The sequence below is a fragment of the Terrapene carolina genome, unplaced genomic scaffold (assembly GCF_002925995.2).
Source record: "Terrapene carolina triunguis isolate 2854851 unplaced genomic scaffold, T_m_triunguis-2.0 Scaffold66, whole genome shotgun sequence".
NCBI lineage: Eukaryota > Metazoa > Chordata > Testudines > Emydidae > Terrapene > Terrapene triunguis.
In genome coordinates, this window is record NW_020664417.1 from 24,583,093 (window position 1) to 24,597,934 (window position 14,842).

Consider the following 14,842-nt stretch of genomic DNA (forward strand, 5'->3'; position numbering starts at 1 on the left):
TTTTTGCCTGGGGCGGCAAAAAAGCCAGAGCCGGCCCTGGCAAAGGGCTGAGTTGTAGAGAGTTTATAAGTACCTACTTGGGGAACAAATATTTAATAATGGGCTCTTCAGTATAGCAAAGAAAGGTAGGATCCAGTGCCTTGAAGTTGAAGCTATACAAACACAGACTAGAACCAGGGCATGCTTTTTTTTTTTTTTTTCAATGAGCAATCATTGGAACAACTTATCAAGGGTTATAGTCGATTCACCATCATTTTTAAAATCAAGATTAGATCTTTTTCTGAAAGATAAGCTCTAGGAATTGGTTTTGGGGCAGTTCTATCGCTTGTGTTGTCTAGGAGGTCAGACAAGATTATTACAATGGCCTTTCTGGCCTCATGCTCACTGCATATTTGCAGTTCCTGCTCTATACTCTATGCAGTTACCACTTCATGGTAGGGCTCTCTGGTATACTAACAACTCCAGCCCTCTGAAATAACCCAATGAAAGGGAAGATGGGGCCATGCCACCTCTCCCCTATATCAGCTAGAGAGAAGCGTGTACTGCTTTTTTCCTGTGAAAAGGTGCAATAGGCCCCTCCCTCTGCTAGACAGGTTGCTCCAGAAGAACTGGCTGCATGGTGTTGGCCAGCTCTCATAATTTCATTGAGTCTTGTGACTTTCATAAGAACAGCCATACTGGGTCAGACCAAAGGTCCATCTAGCCTAGTATCCTGTCTTCCAACAGTGGACAATACCAGGTGCCCCAGAGGGAATGACGAGAACAGGTAATCAAGTGATCCATCCCCTGTTGCCCATTCTTGGCTTCTGGCAAACAGAGGCTAGGGACACCATCCCTACCCATCATGGCTAATAGCCATTGCTGGACCTATCCTCCATGAGTTTTATCTAGTTCTTTTTTTGAACCCTGTTATAGTTTTGGCCTTGACAACATCCTCTGGCAAGAAGTTCCTCAGGTTGACTCTGCACTGTGTGGGAAAAATACTTTCTTTTGTTTGTTTTAAACTTGCTGCCTATGAATTTCATTTGGTGACCCCCAGTTCTTGTATTATGAGGAGGAGTAAATAACACTTCCTTATTTACTTTCTCCACACCAGTCATGATTTTATAGACCTCTATCATGTCCCCCCTTAGTCGTCTCTTTTCCAAGCTGAAAAGTCTCAGTCTTGTGCTCTCCTCATATGGAAGCCATTCCATACCCGTAATAATTGTTGTTGCCCTTTTCTGAATCTTTTCCAATTCCAATATATCTTTTTTTGAGATGGGGCAACCACATCTGCACGTAGTATTCAAGATGTGGGTGTACCATGGATTTATATAGAGGCAATATGATATTTTTAGTCCTATTATCTATCCTTTTCTTAATGATTCCCAACATTCTGTTAGCTTTTTGGCTGCCGGTGCACATTGAGTGAATGTTTTCACAGAACTATCCACAATGACTCTTGAGTGGTAACAGCTAATTTAGACCCCATCATTTTATATGGATAGTTGGGATTATGTTTTCGAATGTGCATTACTTTGCATTTATCAACATTGAATTTCATCTGCCATTTTGTTGCATAGTCACCCAGTTTTGAGAGAGCTTTTTGTAGTGTCTGACTGGGACTTAACTATCTTGAGGAGTTTTGTATCATCTGCAAATTTTGCCACCTCATTGTTTACCCCTTTTTCCAGATCTTTTGTGAATATGTTGAATAGGACTGGTCCCAGTACAGACCACTGGGGGACACCACTATTTACCTCTCTCCATTCTGAAAACTGACCATTTATTCCTACCCTTTGTTTCCGATCTTTTAACCAGTTGCCAATCCATGAGAGAACCTTTCGTCTTATCCCATGACTGCTTACTTTGCGTAAGAGTCTTTGGTGAGGGACCTTGTCAAAGGCTTTCTGAAAATCTAAGTACACTATAGCCACTGGATCCCCCTTGTCCACAGGCTTGTTGACCCCCCTCAAAGAATTCTAGTAGATTGGTGAGGCATGATTTCCCTTTACAAAAACCATGTTGACTCTTCCCCAACAAATTATGTTCATCTATGTGTCTTTACTATAGTTTCAACCAATTTGTCTAGTCCTGAAGTCAGGCTTACAGTCCTGTGATTGCCAGGATCACCTCTGGAGCCCTTTTTAAAAATTGGCATCACATTACCTGTCCTCTAGTCATTTTGATACAGAAGCTGATTTAAATGATAGGTTACAGATTACAGTTAGTAGTTCTGCAATTTCACATTTGAGTTCCTTCAGAACTCTTGGGTGAATACCATCTGCTCCTGGTGACCTATTTCTGTTTAGTTTATCAATTTGTTCCAAAACCACCTCTAATGACACCTCAATCTATGACAGTTCCTCAGATTTGTCACTTAAAAAGAATATCTCAGGTTTGGGAATTTCCCTCACTTACTCAGCCATGAAGACAAATGAAAAGAATTCATTTAGTTTTTCCACAATGGCCTTATCGTTTTGGTGTTCCTTGAGCATTTCAATTGTCCAGTGGCCCCTCTGGTTGTTTAGCAGGCTTCTTGCTTCTGATGTACTTAATTTTTTTTTTTTTGCTTTTAAAGGGCCAGCTGTTGCAACCACAATATTGCATGAGAATCTCAGCTTTCATTCCAAACAGTTGTGCTTCAAGCCCTCCTGGTTGCAGAGAAATGGTTGAAGACACAAAGTAAGTGCACTCTATAGACTCAAACCAGAGGGCAAAGAAAAAGAACTCAACATCTATTGTTTAAAGCCTCACACAGGTGCTGGAACTAGTGGTGCTGGGGATGCTGCTGCACCCTCTGGCTTGAAGTAATAGTAGCCCAAATACATGGCTTATGCTTTTAGCACCCCCACCATAAAAATTGTTCCAGCACCCCTGAAAACTCATTTTAAAGCCATATTCTATTTTTGGGGGGAGTGGCCATGCTAATTCTTTAACTTTGGGGGATACTGAGCCCCCTTGAGGCACAGCTGTGTAAATGTCATACCATAGATAAAGTAGTGTAAAACTGGCTAACTGTACTATTAGAGCTAAATATAATATTTAAAAACCAATATAAATGGCATTATATCATTCATGTATATACACCTTTCTGAATTAAGAAGGCTGGGATGGCATTTTGTTGTCCTATGTCCATCTTATCAAAGGGAACGCTTGTCTGCCTCCAGACATACCAGTTTTAAAATTAAATCAGGGCATTTTTAGGTAGCTTTAAGTCTTTTAGTCCAGTGGTTCTCAACTTTTTCAGACTACATTTGAGGGAAGACTGAAAAACTTGAGTTTGTTTAGTCTGGAAAAGAGAAGAGTGAGAGGGGAGATAACACTTTTCAAGTACATAAAGGGTCGTTATAAGGAGGAGTGAGAAGAATTTTTCTTCTTAACCTCCAAGGATAGGACAAGAAGCAATGGGCTTAAATTGCAGCAAGGTTGGTTTAGGTTGGACATTAGGAAAAACTTCCTAACTGTCAGAGTGGTTAAGCACTGGAATAAATTGCTTAGGGATGTTGTGGAATCTCCATCATTGGAGACTTTTAAAACCGGTTAGACAAATATCTGTCAGGAATGGTCTAGATAATACTTAGTCCTTCCATGGGTGCAGGGGACTGGACTAGATGACCTCTGGAGGTCCCTTCCAGTCTATGATTCTACTGAACCCCTTTCAGAAAACTGATTTGTCTTGCATACCCCAAGTTTCACTGCACTTAAAACCTACTTACTTTTGTATTTTTATGTCTGATTTTGTAAGCATCATAGCTCATTATTACTGAAATTGCTTATGTTCTCATTTTTAACCATATAATAAAATGATTGGAATATAAATATTGTACTTGCATTTCAGTGTATGGTCTATAGAGTATTTTAAACAAATCATTTTCTGTATGAAATTTTGGCTTGTACTAGTGCTTTTTATGTAGCCTGTTGTAAAACTAGACAAATATCTAGATATATCCCAGGGATACATGTATCCTGGTTGAGAATCAATGCTCTAGTCTATCCAAAGATTAGTGTGAGGTTGCTATTAAACTGCACAGAAGGTAGTTTCATTCATATATCAATCAAAAATGAAGACTATTGATTTAGTAGAAACTAAAGCTAAAAATAGGAAACACTTTGATTCTGGGCCTGACAGGATGTCTGATTTTTTCTTTCTTTCGTACCTACATACTATATTTCATTTTTAAATGACTGAACCCTTTCATGAATGTTTCAACAAAGAATTGATTTTTTTTTTGTCTGGTTGTGTTTTTGACTTCATCAAAGGTTTTAATAGGTACAAAAAAGCAATTGACAGCTGTATACACTCTTCCCATTTGGCACAACAGGGAGGAGTTTATGCCAAACTGATGATTTGATGACAGACTGCGCAGGAGAGGTGGTTATATGCATGTCTAGTCACTAAAAGAAAAGTGATCACTCTATAGCAAGCTGTCTGGCTGAACACTTCAGAAGCTTTTGCATTTTGGTTTGATTGATCGGAGGGGAGAGTGAGGCGGAACTGCTGCTTTAAAGTACTTTGTAATTAAGTAAAGTGCCAACTTGGTTATGCAGACCTGTGGAAGAGCTGAAACAATTTTAATAAGCATTCCCCCCAGAAATTTCATTCAGGACAATGTTTAGTTTTAGTCTATTCCTCTGTGCAAGCTGTAGTTGTTGGTAAAATGCGGTAGACTACAGACAAGTGGAAAGGCGGCTTTTCTGCAGATATTTTTTGGAGCATTTTTATTCTATAATTGATTTTGTGTTATAACTGTGATATTTGAATATTTTGTGGCATCTTTGAAACTCCCAGATAAAGTACTTTACAAACATTTATTAAACCTTACAATGCCCCTGAGAAGTTGACAAATATCATATCAATGTTACTGTTTGACAGAAATTAGGGACTTGCTCATGTTCAAAGAGCAAGTCCATGTCCGATCCAGGAATTAGAGCCCAAGAGTCCTGACTCTCTTAAGAGCAAATCCTACAAAACACTGTATATCCCATCAGACAGTAAGTGGATACAGACGTTCTAAGCTAGCACAAACAATTTGGGCCATAAGCATGTGACTTCTGTTGGGGGAACAATGAGATCCTTATTTCTCTCTGCTTATCAAAAAGCCAGCACAGGGCAGCTAACTTTTTGCCAAGCATCTTTTAAAGTGCAAGAATGAAATTCTGGCCTCATTGAAGTCCAATGGGAGTCTTGCCATTGACTTCAAGGCCAGAAGTTCACCCTGTGAATTAAATAAATAGCCATAAGTCACTGAGTAGTTTGAATCAAACACATTTTCTAGTTCAAATATCAGAATTTGGATGGAGACTTAATGCTCTTTTTGATTGTTGGAGGAAACACAGTATATGCTGACATTACCAACGTGAAATGTGAGGCCTTAATGGGCCAATAACAAGAGTTTGTTAGTGACTGGATATTGATATTGCATTCTCCCAAGATACCAGTTTAGTAGGAGATTAAAATAAAAATTCTTAGGAAAATAGGGATAGTTCTTGAGGAGTAGCGGCAAAGCTAAATTAAATACTCTAGATTGCTTCATAACACTAGCACACACAGACCATTCTAAATTCTGGAAATAGTAATATGGAACACAGGATGATAATGGTTATGGGCTAAACGCACAAGTATATCATCTAGTATAAGATTTAAGTAAACATAATCAGAATGTAGACAATATCTAATTAGTGGGAACTTGAATTCTACTTTTAGATGTACACAAAGAATATGTCTGGGGCCAGGAGGGAAGTAATGTGGAGCAAAGTCTTTCCTTATCCTTCTAATGAAATTACAAGAACAGATCTTTTATTTACACCAGAGGGGTAGAGCCAGAATTTTCAAATTTGGGTGTGAGAAGCAAGGCACTTAAAATCCATATTTAGGCACTCATAGTGGCCTGATTTTTCATAGGTAATCAAGTGTAGTTACAAAAAAGGCAAGCAGAATATTGGGGGTTTGGAGGGAGCATGGGCAAACTCCTGACTGGCTTTTATTTGAAAACTGTATAGAGAGAATGAATGAACATCAGAGATCAAAATGAGGAAACAGTTGATTTACCATAACTTTATATGCTTTGATTATGCCCCAAACCAGAATAAATGAAAACTGCCACAATATTTGAGGATGTTTCTTTAATAAATTACAGACCTCACAAGAGGTTATAAACGACATAAGTAAAGAATGCCATATAGTTCCCAACTGGGAAAACCATCAGGGATGAATGATCTATCTGAGCAGTTCATGCTAAAAGCTAGATGGCCTGTATCAGAGGTAGGAACTGGACTGGTTCAATGGTGTGTAGCTATAAGTGATTTTTTTGCCAATCAGGAAAGGCCCTACTTGTCTGTGACCTCCATTTTCCAGTCATACTCTGTGTGAAGAGCCCAGGATAGTGGTAGAAGTAATAGCTAAGAGTTAGAGGGGAAAACTCTGTTCTGAGAATTGAGATGCCTCTCAGGGAGAACAATCGACATAATTTATACAAACTGAATGGTATTATGTGGGCAGGAGGAAAAAATGAGAAACTAATGGTTGCCCCTTATGATAACCAAAATGCTATTTAATACCACTGATGGGGGGCGGGGGGGGGGGTGTTGGTAGAATGATTTAGGACAAAGATTATCAGATAAAACTGCTATTCTATATGGTAAACATGATAGGTATAACAAACTCTCTATTTTAACAGCTATTGAGTCAAAAATGAAAATTAAATTAGGGTTCTCTTTGTCATCCCTATAGAGACATTTATGACAGGTCTCTGATGTTGACCTTTGATTTGTGTGTTGTAGATCTCATTTGTGGTCCTGGTTCGTTAAGGTGCTGAATGTCTCCTGAGAGGAATTGAGTGATCTCAGTTCCCAGTGAACTCAGTGGGAGCTGCAGGTACTTGGCAACTCTCAGGAGATGGTCATTTGGTTGCTGGATCAGCCCACATATCCCTATAGTTTTATCATAACTTGCCTGCCCAGTGATTTTATATAAGAGGTTTAGCAATAATTTCTAACTGAGTTTGGAAATTAGTCAAGAAAAGACAAAATGGAGGAAATCTGTATCACCACCATATGTAGTTAACTGCAGTAACTCCCATTTTAAAAGAAGATGGTGAAAATGTAAGCATCTGGGAATATGGATCTTTGAGAGGATCAATATTAATTTAGCTCAATTGAAAATAATCTGTGGTTGAGAGAACTTGCCTTTGCTCCTAGGAAGGGTAAACTTAACCACAAGTGTAAGCTTCTACATACTTTTTTTTTTTTTTTTTTCTAGAACACATGTCAGTTAAAAAAAAACCCTTGTGGGACAGAGAGCAATATAATAAACAATAACATGGATCACTGCTTAACAGCATGCTGGTTCTTTCATTGTTACTGGAGCAGAAAGAGAGCCTGAAGCATGAGGCCTGGTACAAGACCTGAGGCCTGAACTAAAGTGAGCAAAAGTCAGGCTCTGGTGACATAATGCAAAATTAGCAAGAGTCAGGCTATGAGCAAAAGTCAGGTTCTGTTACAAAACAGATGCCTGCTTGAAGTTTGATGTCCGATAGACTAACTTGGCAAGAACAGGGCTGGCATTACAAAAACACAAGCGCTCCTAGGCACTAAGTATTCACATAAACACATTCCAGAAGGGTAGTACCAGAACACCCCAATACAAAATTATGGTATAATCACACTCCTGAAGATGATACAGGTCAGGATGAGAGGGTGATGGATAGAGATGTTTTGATCAAACCAACAGGTACAAAGTAAAGAGTTGCAACTACTCGCATCAAAGGGGCAATACGGAACTTGTTTGTATCAGTGTATAAAAGAGGAGTCACCAGAGGGGATCTCTGTCTGTCTGGCCTAAAAGTGAGAGGAAAGTCCTGCCACTTCTTGAGCTGGTCCATTGTAACAGGCATACATGTGTTCATAGTCCTGTGGAGTCTACAGGATACTGGGACTGTACTTTAACAATAAACCTGGCAGAACACCTTCATCACTGACCTGAGTCTGTGGTTGTCTTAGCAGACCAATTGAACTGCCTGTGGCAGCCACCTGTGCAGAGCTGGTGCATTAGAGAGAGAATACATGCTGCCTCTTCCTTATACAGGCAAAATGGCTCCAGCCAATTACACTGTAGTATGATGCTCCTACTCTTCAGAAATGCTTCTGGCTGGCCATGCACATTCTAAATTGCAGTTATAATAACCATCTTTGTCAGACCCCTCTATGCATTTATTATCCTCTGTACACAGTAATTCTGCCAACAATATTAATCTCTGCTTGTCATGTCATTCCTCGGCTTGTCTACGTTTGCAAAAGGGCAGTGCTTTACATTTCATGATTAGTCCTATTTATCACTACTAGTCCCAATCTTCCTTACAGTACTTAAATCAGTGCCACATGTCAGGGGTCAGTATTAGCCTTTGATAATCCTGATCCAGGTCAATTAACTGGGACCAGAAAACATAGATCAGTCCCTTAAGAGTATTCACTTTTGTCAGCTTTTATGACAGCATATGTTACTAGGTTTTATCCATAAGTAAATATCTGTGTTCTCACTTAGTACACTCAGCTGAGTTGGCCTCCTGGTGTCAATGTAAGCCCACAGCACCTTCCCTAAATCAGCACCTGGAGGGAAATAACTTCATGCATGCTAGTTGGAGGGAATATTAACAAATGTAATGAAAAGTTAAGTCTAAACGATTGAGGTAGAAATGCAATGTTTCAGAGCATAAATCTGTTTCTTGTTCAAAAACAATTAAATGATTTGACTCTAAATATTTAAATGTAAATTACTTGTACTGCACCATTACTGCCAATGATATAAAAAGGAAATACTATTAGGTTAACAAAAATAAGAATATTCTTTATCTGGCAGGACTTTAGAAAATTATTCACTTTAGTGATGAATCAGGATTTTAGATTTATGATATGCTGTCAGAACTTTGATAAATAACTTCTGTTCCTGTACATCATAAATCATCACCTATATCTACCTATCTTTTTCCTCTGCTACAGTGAGAGTTCTGAGCCCCTAACTTGACCATGAAGCCATACTTGAATGAGCAGATCATATTTTATCTAAGTTATTATATTGGTTGCTTGGAATTTAAAACCTCTGAGCCATTTATTTGCAAGTCTTATTTACTTCAGCAAGGTAAGCAACCACTTCATAAAAGGTCATTTGCAGTGTTCTCTAAATGGACTTTTTTTTTTGATCCATTTATTTCTCTGGATCTTTAGTTGTTAAATTTAATATGCACTTAACCAATTACATTCTGATACCATATGACCCAAATTTTGTCGTGGAGCATAATGGTGCTTGGATTTTCAGTTGTTACAAACATACTTTGTTCAGGAGAAGACAGCAACAATGCTCCATGTCCTTAATAGTTTCTTTGACATCTTTCCAACAGAGACGGTGCCACAGTCATCTAAGGCTGTCTGTTCTGTTGCTTTAAGTACAGCACTTTTTGTCAGAAATGCTTGCTATCAGTAAGCTGGGTTTGTTTTAATATTCTGCCTAAAGGGATGCCAGGTTTTCAGAGTCCATTTTGTTCATATACAAAATTTGAGGATGTTTACATATGTGGAAGTAATTAAAGTGCAGTAGGACCTCCATTATGAACACCAGAGTTACAAACTGACAGGTCAACCACACACTTCATTTGGAACCGGAAGTATGTAATCAGGCAGCAGGAGACACTCCCCCTGCCCCCCCCCCCAAAAGCAAACATAGTACTGTGCTAAATGTAAATTACTAAAAAAAAATAAAGGGGAAAGTATAAAAAATTGACAAGGTAAGAGAACTGTTTCTGTGCTTGTTTAATTTAAATTAAGATGGTTAAAAGCCGCATTTTTCTTCAGTCTTCAGCCAGGGCCAGCTCCAGGCACCAGCGAAGGAAGCAGATGCTTGGGGCGGCCAATAGAAAGGGGCGGCAGTCCGTCTGTTGTTGGGGTGGCACGTCCAGGTCTGCAGTGGCAATTCGGTGGTGGGTCCTCTTCACTTCCTCTTCAGCGGCAGCTCAATTGCTCCGTTTCAGTCCTCGATGGCACTTCGGTGGCGGGTCCTTCAATCGTGTGGTTTTTTTTTTTTTTCCCTTCGCCACTTGGGGCGGCAAAAAAGCTGGAACCAGCCCTGCTTCAGCATAGTAAAGTTTCAAAGCTGTATTAAGTCAATGTTCAGTTTTAAACTTTGAAAGAACCACCATAACGTTTTGTTCAGAGTTATGAACAACCTCCATTCCCCAGGTGTTCGTAACTCTGAGGTTCTACTGTACACACTAACATGGCTTGCATGTGTAAATTAATGTTTGTATGGACAACTACAGACTGCATATTCAAGCAAGTGTTTGCACAAATTCAGGATGTATAAACTAAACAAAGGCCCTCTGGAAATCATGCTTAACTTTCATAGGTACTAATCACCTGCAACTTCCACCGATTTTAATTGGATTTGTAGGTGCCTATAGTACTGATATATATTTTTAAAGCTTTTACCCTGTGTCTGACTGGACTTTTAGCAATTTATTACATACCTGCTTAATTTGACTTTTATTTAGAAGTCAGGGTGAGATCAACAATAGAGAGGGCGGAAGCTGTCTGATGTGAACAAATATCACTGAATATGTTGTTGGCCTTTTCCTTTTCATTGAATCTCTTTAGCAGATCAGGAAGTCCTGAGCTCAGGATAGAATATGAAGGTACAGAGTTCACAGCTCATCAGACAGCCACAAATTCCATTTCAGAACTTGATATGGCTGGCTTGTGTTTGAATGTTTATCAGGAAGGCAGAATGCAGTAGGTTAAATATTTGCAGAATAAATGGCTTGGTGCAGTGCCTCTGCAAGCTGGAATTGCATCTAAAAGGCTGGAAACCTTACTTCTGGTTAGCTTAAATGGCAAAAATTTCAAGCCAGACTCTCTCTCTCTCTCTCTCTCTCTCTCTCTCTCATACTTCTGAGTAGTACCTTACTCAGTATATTACCTTACAACAGGGATAAGGGTGACAGAATCTGGCTCTTACTTGGCTAAATTAATCCTTAATACAAATCCATTGAGGTCAATGACTGGAGTTAAACCATAATGAATTTGGCCTAATATTTTTTTAAATTACATTAACTTTTCAGCAGTCACTCTTAACAAAACTATCAGCAGCCATGCAGTGTATACAGAACTCCACAGGCACATGCTTTCACTGTATATTACATCCAGAAAACTCTTAAAAAGAATATTAAGGTTGCAAAGTCAAGCACTCTACAGTTAAGAAATGCCACCATTAAGGTTTCCTGTGCAATGTTAATTCTGCCACCCTGTGAATATACCTTATTATAGTCTTTAGTTACATGATCACATGTCTCCTGAGAGCACCGCTCAATTGGCTGGGAGAGATGGGAGCCCTGCCCCACCCAGCAGAATAGGCTCTTGGTCCTGGGCCCTTAAAGGGACAATATCCTAGGTCCCCCTGCCCCATTCAACTACTAGTTCCCCAGGACTGCTGCTTCTTTCTTGCTACAAGTCCATTTGCTTGGTCTTTGTTCCAGCTTCTTGGAACAGGGATCTTCTGGCCTCCTCTGTTCTTAAAGGGCCAGTACACCTTTTTACACATGTTTAAGTGCTTTAGTGAATAAGGAACTTTTCTTGAATTGGGGCCCTCATGATCTATATCAATTTTACCAATGCAGAGTTTATCGATGCTGTATGTCTTTTGTGTGTGCAATGAACCAAGTATTGTGTATACAAATTTCTATTGCTACAACCTGTCCATAAAATGATAGTGGCCTCCATCTAAGTTCTGGTAGAAGTAACTTCTGGTAAACATATATCACTGAAATATCTCTCCTTAGCAATAAGATAGAGGATTATTTTATAATGAAATCAGTGTAACTTTGGTCACAGTCTTCAGTATAATTTAGATTCTAATATTTTTTTCTACAAAATAAGACTTACATTATAGCTATTTCTCTTCCCTGTCCCACCTTCTAGAATAGTGAAAATATTACATAAATGCAATTTTTCCAATCAGTATTTGCAGTAGCAACATTAGAATGTCTCTGTGACAGCAGACCTTTGCAGCATCTTATAGGAATAGGCGTTTTGCTACAGAAACACCATTATTGTTGTTGATATTAAGCAGGCTAAGTGCCTGGGGGACCCTTGAATACCCAATTTAAAATCTACTGTGATATGTGGTGGTAAGATAAACTTGAGGGACTGTCTTGTTGTTCAGATGTTTCATTATAATATGGTTATCTGAACAAAAAGACACCGCTTGATTGCTCCTGTAGTAAATCTCAAATCAAATTTGGCAAAAACCACACACACTAATTAGCACATAAATATCACTCAGCACCATATTGATAATAAAATAGGCTATAATTACCACCAAGTGTCAGTTCTGTATGCATAGGCTATGAATTAGGAGCCTGATCCTGCAACGTCCTGTGTATATCCTGGAAGATGTTAACCAACTGTAACCTCTAGTGATTTCAGTAGGAATTCAAGTGCCCAGCACCTTCTGAGGAAGTGTTTTGCAACTGACGGGTTTGGATCCTCAGGGTATGTCTACACTGAAGTTAGATACCCATGGCTGGTCTGTGTCAGCTGACTCGGTTTCCCAGGGCTCGGGCGAAGGGGCTGTCTAATTGTGCTGTAGATGTTTGGGGTCCAGCTGGAAACCAGCCCAAAACGACCGACTCCCCAGGGTCCTAGAGCCTGGGCTCCAGCTCCAGAATGAGCCTGATTCAGCTGGCACAGGCCAGCCATAAGTGTCGAATTGCAATGTAAACATATCCTAACAGTACAAGATTCCCTTCCACTCCTATGGAGTCTCTCTTCTGTCTTGTGTGTAGGACCTGTGTTTTGGCAAACATTTCATTAGTCTGTGAAATCTATAGCTAACTTGCAAAAGCAAGGCAATTAATTGTTAACATAGAAAACATATCCATACTGTGAATTACCTTTTTATTGCCTTGGAGAAGGAGGCATTCTGCATCTGCTGTCCATTTTCCCTTTCACACCCTTATCCTAAAAGGCCTTGTGCCAGGCCTGACTGGCCATCTGACTAAAGCAAGAAAGGACTGATTATAATGGGGTGTGTAACATTTAGGGTGAGAAATTACTATTTGTAACCAGTTTCTTTAGTGAATTAAGCTTAGGTTGAATGTTTTTGTTTTGCTCAGTAAACTGCTTTGTCCTGTTTGCTATCCCTTATAATAGGATGACCAGATAGCAAGTGTGAAAAATTGGGAGGGGGGTGGGGGGTAATAGAAACCCATATTAAAAAAAGGCCCAAATATCGGGACTGTCCCTATAAAATCAGGACATCTGGTCACCTACCTTATAATCACTTAAAATTCATCCTTTGTAGTTAATAAACTTGTTTTGTTTTCTAAAACCCAGTTTGTGCAATTCATAACTGGGGGAGGGGGGCAAAGAACTGTGCATATCTTCCTCCACTTTGAGGGAGAGGGAAAATTTATGAGCTTATGCTATATAGATCTCTCTACAGCGCAAGACAATAATATAATTTTGGGTTTGCCTCCCAAAGGAGGTGTGCACTTGAGTGCTGCGCAGTCCCCGAGCTGATCTCAGTTCTGTGTCCATTTGCAGCTGGGTGTGTCCCTGCCTGTGTGTGTGTGCTGGAGAAGGCTTGAGGGCCTGGCACAGCGGAACAGCGGGCAGGCTCAGTAGGACCCCAGCATATCCAGTGGTATCCTAGCAGGGGGGTCCAATCCATCACAGTGAAGTCATTGCCAGTTACTAACTTCAGCTAAGAACCAATTTGAGACAGTTCACCCTTATTTCCAGTCTTAAGCCAGGTAAGATTTACAGCCACTTTTCTTCTCAAGGCCTTTTCTCCCTTCCTTCTTGCTATCCAACACTTTTCCCATTGCATCTGGGTTCACACAGGCTTTAACATTGGCGTGTGGATTGGGGAAGGGCGGTATTGGCTCATTTTAAGACAGATTCTCTCTGCAGACGGTTTTAAATAAAACAGTCACTCCTATTGGTCAGAGGCCTTCTTTTTCAAAACTTCCTCTTATCTCATTAGTTATTCTTTGAGTCAGACATCATCCCTACTTTATTTCTTCTGGCCTTATCACTTATTATTTTCAAGGCCTTCCTTCTACTTGTTAGGGACTTTCTTTACAACACATATGTTTCCTTAACTTAAATTTGGTTAACTTATCCTATACCCCGTGTCTGATTTTCTTCCTCCCGCCCCCGCTTAATCCTCTGAAACTGTCCCTTTCCCAGTTCTTTCCTCTAACTGTCTTAATTAGAATAAATTCTTTTGGCAGAGTAGTTTTAAATTCATCTCTAGCTGTCTGTACTGCTAATGCTCCCACTGGGGTACTCTCTTGCCAGCTCAGAGAGATTTGGAGGATCAGGAGAAACAGGGAAGGCAGGGGAGGGTTTGCATATTTTTGTTTCAGTAGCTGCTTCACTTACAGCGGCACGTGCCACTGTGATGATTTCCCTTTGGAATGTACAGAGGGACCCAGAGTCTGTTGGCTGGCATTCTGGCACATGATTTCTCATCCCAGTTAGAATGATCAATCAAGCTAACTAAGCTTCTTTACATTCAATTTGGCCCCTCATCTGCAGCCAGCGCACACATGATCTTCTTAAAGTGTCTGGTGCATGAATTCACATGGAGAGAATATTAATCAAAAGCCATGCGAGACTACAAAACTGATCCTCAGAGGCACAACTCCCACGCTGCCAAAGGGCCTGGAGGATTGAGCTCTGTGCTTGACTTTTGTCCTCATGGCCATGTCCTCCAAAAAAATCTAGAAACAAAAATTTGCTTGTTAAGGTGCGCACAAGCAAGACCGTAACACTGCTCTACAGCCAAAATGCTTCTGAAATAAATTTA